The 6,301-nt window shown below is 37.2% G+C and overlaps 1 pseudogene; it reads left to right on the forward strand.

Annotated features, from left to right (window-relative positions):
* Positions 1-376: 376 nt before the first annotated feature.
* On the forward strand, positions 377-536 carry LOC122907937 (annotated as a pseudogene).
* The last annotated feature ends 5,765 nt before the right edge of the window (positions 537-6,301 follow it).

Consider the following 6,301-nt stretch of genomic DNA (forward strand, 5'->3'; position numbering starts at 1 on the left):
TTTCTCATGCTATTTCCTAGAAAACGATCACCCCTCTTGACCTTGAGCAAAATGATACATATGCATATACAATTGTCCTTTTAGACTTGAGTCTGGTTCTGTGGCATCCACTAATGAATCTTTAACTCTCACAGGTGAGAGCTTTGTTTCCTTTCTCTCTTCTGTTTCTCTCTTGCCAAGTGAAAGAGGACAGCATTTGTAGCCATGCTACCACCACAGAGGCATTATGCAAGGCAGTGATGATACCTCACTCTCCTGGGTGGTCCCTTTCAGCCCTGAGAGGCACCATGCATGTGCATCTGAGTACTGGAGAGCTTTCCAAAATTCTCATGCTTGGAGCCCCACACCTGGGAATGTCTGTTAAGAAATAGGGTGGATCGCTTCTCGGCCTTTTGGCTAAGATCAAGTGTAGAAATAGGGTGGAAATTTGGAAAAAAAAAAAAAAAGTTCTCCAAGTTATGTTAATTTATGCTCCTTTGGTTAAGCCCCCACTCCTGCAGTTTGAGACCCACTGGTTTTGAACTGCGGAAACGTTTGTAGAGCTACCCGCCAAGGGTCATAAACTTAGATGGTAAATAAGAAGGAGAAATGACAATTTGGAGTAAACATTCAAAGGTCATAATCTAACATTTATTTTTGGATCAAAGTGTAGTAGGGAGTCATTAGAAGTCTGCAAAGAAAGAGGCAACATGAATAACCATTTTAGGGATGTGGTGTGAAATGTGGTAAGCAAAGAGCAGCTATAGTTTTGAAAAGTTATTATAAAACATAGATGTATCTCACCCTGGGGAAAATGTTGTCAATTCAGGAACCACAAAACACCATAATAGGTATATGAGAATAGCAGGGGATGAATTTGTTTTCCAAAAAGATTTGAATTTGAATCTCAGTTCCTTTGTTTATATGCTGTGTGACCATGGACAGATTACTTTACCACTCTGAACATGCCTTCTAATATGTCAAAGATATTAGATATACATACACTTCATAATATTTGGTCAGTACTAAAATCAGATCATGCGTGTTCAAGAAATGGGAGTTTTCATGATAGCTTTATTTTTGGTATCCTGTGAAAAATACCAAGAGGGCCATACTAAGAACATCGGACGATAGAAAAGTTATAAAGGGTATATGCATTACTTTGCACAACTTAAAATCTCGGTGTGGAGGTTCAACACAGATAAAATATCTAATCCTATTTTTAAAATATGTTGAAATATGCATCACTCTCCTGCTAGCACCAAGGCCATAACTCGAAGCATTTGACTTCTCCGTAACCTATAGCAATCCAAAAAGAGGGTGTTTTCCCTTTTGCACTGGGGAGAAAATTGAGGTGTGGAGAGATGAAGCATTTTGCACATGGCCCCACAACCTCTAAGTTGGGAGTCTGGGATCTGAACCAGAGCCCATCTGCCTCCACCGCCCATCCCTTTCCATCATGATCCATGCCTGAAATAATTTGTAGTTAAGTATTAATCTTTCCTGTCTACTCTATTCCCACCAAAGGTTAGCCCTTATTTTCTTTCACATTCACCATTACCAAATGCTTTCTAAGCAGTCTCTCCATACCCCTAGTTTCCTGTCCATTTACATCTTTCTAGACTTCTGTATGGAGTACCTACCCCATACCTGGCACTATTCTAGGTACGGGGGATACAGAAGTTGCGCTGTCTCTTTTTTTTTCTGCCGGCAGCCTGTCTCGTGGAGGAGACACAGCAAGCACCTAAACAAATATGGATGCAGAATATAGATCTAGGATGATAAGACTGCTAAATACAAATCGAACAGGGAAGGAGGATTGAAAGTTAGATGAAAGTTATCATGGAGTGGTTATTTATAATAAAGTTAAAGGGAATTAGAGCAGACACTCGAGGGAAGTGAGATAGTGAGCCATGCCTAAATCTGGGAGCCAGTGTTCTCTGGAACAGGAATAGCAGGGAAGGGTGTAAGTGTGCTCTGTGTGTTGAAAGAGCAGTGTGGGTGGAGCAGAAGTTTTGATAGAAAGAGACAGAGACAAAGAAAGAGAGGTGGAGAGAGAGAGAGAGAGAGAGGAAAAAAAAAAAACAAAAACAAAAAACAGGAGATCAGGAGACAGTAGTGACTAGACCTAGACAGAGTAGGGGCTAGACCTAGAGCCTTAGAGGTCAGAATAAGGATTGGGGGTTTTACTCTGAGAAGTTGAGAAGCCACTGCGAAGTATTAATCAGAGAATTGACACAATCCAGCCTCTATTTTAGAAAAAAGAAAAAAATCACCCAATCTATGCTGTTTTTATTTGAAATGCTGCTGGTTACCATTCCAAGATACAGCATCAATTAGGCTTCTCTCTTCCTCATCACCTGGCAGCACCTCATCCCCACAGCCCACTGGTTTCAGCTTCTGTGTAAGAACAGTGCAACTGTGTCACGGGTGGTAGTGGTCAGAATAATCGTTTCTACACCATGACCACTAGCCCTATTGATCTCCTGATCTACAGAGTATTTGATCTTTCAAAATGCAATTCTTCAGGGAATCCTTTCTTTATTTCTAATGGAGTATTCATTTATATCTCGATAGACCTTGATTGTTCTTCTACACAATAGTTTTGGAAATCCTGTTCTGCAGAACTGAGATAAAACTCTTAGCACTCAAGCTCTTTTTATCCCTGCCACAGTTTGTTTTTCTCTTTGGGGATGGTCTTTTCTTTACCCATATCCCATAACTAACCCATAAACTAAGTTCTTTCAGTTCTTCAAACCTTGCTCAAATTCTGCTCTTTCGAGGAAGGCTTACTTGATTTTTCTTTGTAAGAGTAATCGTTTTCTCTTGTGATCTTCCATGATGGAGATTTGTGTGTGTGTATACACACACACACACACACACATAATTTTCATTATTTTATATATATTATATATATTTTTAACTAAGCTTTACGCCCAACATGGGATTTGTTTCATGACCCTGAAATCAAGAGTTACATGCTCTACTGAATGAGCCAGCCAGGCACCCCTTGTACCTTTTTTTATGCCACTTACTATTGACTATACTCTGTCCTATCTATGATCATCCATATCTCTTATTTCTAGAGCAAGGATCCATTTGGCAAAGCTCTGGGCCTAACCTATCTTTGTGCCTAAGTTGATGTCTTAAACTCAATAGGAAACAGTTGCCTATGTCAACAGTCAGTTAATTCTTAATATGCTCATATCTATTCTGATTGTATGTATCATTTATTTCCATAATTCAGTTGTAACCTCTTTTAAACAAGAATGAACATTTGTCCCTTTAATAGATGTCCCCATGTGCTCCGTGGGGACATCTATTACTTTCCCTCAAGTCTTCAAAAGTTTATCAACTGAATGGTCAGTTAATCCTCCAGGATGGAGAAATTTGCCAGTGAGTTAAAAGATTTAAATCATCCCTGGAGCTCCATTCTGAAAGAGATTTCTTAGTTTCAAAATGTTTGTGGAATGCCCTGTGCACTGAGGAGAGAGAGTCAAATAGTGAGGGCAGGTTCAAAGCCATTCTCTAGTGGCTCTCTAAAAAGCTGAGATGCCACAATTGGGGTCAGAAACCTTAATCTTTGCTATCAGAGTTTTTATTGCTCTGGCGTGTTTTGATACACTCCAGAGGGAACTGTCATCTTATCTTGCTTATTCCACAGGTTGGGAAACAGGCTTGTAGAGAGTATGTTGAAGTAAGAGAAAGAGGTGAAATGAAATCTCGATTTTAGTCTTAAAATATTGTATGAAGGTGTAATATCTAGATTATTCAATTAAAGAGGTATAGGTAAGTTGCAGAAAAAATCAATTAACTATGATATACAAATTTATTTTTAGCTTTGATATTTTTATGTTTCTTGTACAAATTAATACTATGCATCAAATAAATTAGGTATAAATCTTAATGTTTACATAAAACATTACACCAAATAATTAAGAATAAAACCTACATTTCTATAATAAAGTTTCTGCCAACCTGCAAATAAACACAGGTAAATTATAAGGAAAATATCAATTCATGGTTTAGGTAGACCACAGCCCATTTTATGTTCAAATATTATCTTACTATTTAAAATCATACATTATTATAATCTTCTTATTTCCTCATCTATTGCTATCTATCTTCACCTGACTCCTTAAGACTTCTTTGAGATTCAGCCAAAGGGATACTAAATGATTTACTGTCAGATTTCCTGCGTAGTGGAGAGAGTCAAAAGGTGAGGTAGGAGGCAGATGTAAATTAAGAAAGAAGGAGAGATTCAGGAGTTCAGTCTAGATCATGGATAAAAGTACACAGATGAGACAGGAAAATTTATTCAAAGCTGCACAGAACAAGGTGAGAATGATGCAGTGTTTGGCCCAACTGGTAAAATTATGTGTCCTCGCAATGTTGGTCTGCCAAAATATTGTAAGTACTGATTTTTTTTTTCTTTCTCCTATAACTCATTTGGGTTTACAATTCCAGTAAGAGAAAAATAAGAGTTTGGTGAAAATTTAAGAAACATAACTTAGTTCTTTTATAATCTAAGGATGATGTCAATGATTCTCTGCAGCAGAAAGGATAGAATGTATTTAATTTGATGGAAGTAAAATTTTTAGGAAGGAATAATTTTATTAGAGCTATATTAGAGAAGAGATTGACTGATACTTAGTCCAGAAAATAACGGGAGTATTAAAATACTTTCTTTCTTTCTTTTTTTTTTCAGGGAATGAAGAAAACACTGTAAATTTCTTGAATACTTACCTTTCGGTTTATTTATCAGATCTATAATGAAGCTTCATTTGAACTTATTCCTTCTAATCTGGTAGTTCTTGTCCCTTAACACGCTGGTATATTGTTATCTATAATTCATTAAACTACTGCTGTGTAAATATTAACTAACTTTTTTTTTTTTAAGATTTTATTCATTTATTTGACAGAGAGAGATCACAAGTAGGCAGAGAGGCAGGCAGAGAGAGAGAGAGAGGGAAGCAGGCTCCCCGCCAAGCAGGGAACCCGACGCGGGACTCGATCCCAGGACCCCGAGATCATGACCCGAGCCGAAGGCAGCAGCTTAACCCACTGAGCCACCCAGGCGCCCCTTAACTAACTTATTTTGAAAGCTCTAGAAAACAGAAATAATTCTCCCTTATGATAAAATTCATTGATTGCTTTTTTACTTTTATTCTTAGTGCTGTATTTCAGTTCTGAAAAAATAAATAAATAAGTAAGTAAAGTAAAATAAATAAATAAATAAAGTAAAATAAATAAATAAAGTGCTAGCATATCTCAGGGTAAAGTAGGAAGAATAAAAGACAACTGAAAGCCCTGCTTTTTCTTGTCTCTTGTATGAAATGCAAATTTGTCCCATTTATCCTTGTAATTTCAGAAGGCTAAGTGTTACTTTGGAATGCCCCACCGAAACTTTTTATAAAACAGCTTTCTTCTTGGTATGATGGTTTAGAGGTTTGCATCTGGTTCTAGAAAAGCAGCATGACATTCATCTTGCACTCCTCTCTCTTAAGGGTCAGGTTACTTCTAATTTAAATAAAGTAGAAACAGGTAATGATATGTTTCAAATTTTTCTAACCTGGCAATGATTCAAGAGTGGTCATTCCCTTATCTGTAATTTTGAAATAAAAATATTTAAAGAAAACAAGTTAAAATGATGTGTTACTGGATTTTTTTTTTTTTTTTTTTTTTTTTTGGTCAGTAATATAAATATATTCTTTACACTAAATCAGAAGGTTTTTGTCGGGTAAGATGGGCACCTTTTTATCTGCAGCAATAACAATTGTCTGGCCTTGAAATAAATTCACAGAACTACAAAGCATTATAGTCTAGGTGAGTGTGTATTCCTAGTGTTGGACATGAGTCCTGGGCTCTGCTGGAGAAGCTTAGATTAGAAGCCTTTCTCCAGAAGTGCGAGAGCGCAGAGTGGGAGGATTCAAGTGTTCATACCTTTTGCTGGTTTAACTTGAAGGCTTTCTCATCCTTAGCTTATGAAACTGTGTACTAAGAATGGAAATTTCATGAAACGTGAAGGGGCTAGGTCAGTTGTCAGAGATTTTGAGTCTACAAAAGTTGAAATAAATGTAGGAGAGAAGTTCAAGCCAGCTACTAACAGATACATACTTAATGATTAAGGTTCTCTGTAGGCAAAGCCCTGTGCAGGGTGCAGGAAATAATCACAGATGAATGGACCATTTTCCCTGTCCTTAGGAAGCTTTAAAATTGTTGAAGGAGACAGCACCTATCCTCAGAAAGCATCAAAACCCAAAACAGGATGCGTAGCAAAGACAGACTTAAAAGGCATATACAATACATTTTTGCATAGATA

Source organism: Neovison vison, chromosome 5, assembly GCF_020171115.1.
Source record: "Neovison vison isolate M4711 chromosome 5, ASM_NN_V1, whole genome shotgun sequence".
NCBI classification, from domain to species: Eukaryota; Metazoa; Chordata; class Mammalia; order Carnivora; family Mustelidae; genus Neogale; species Neogale vison.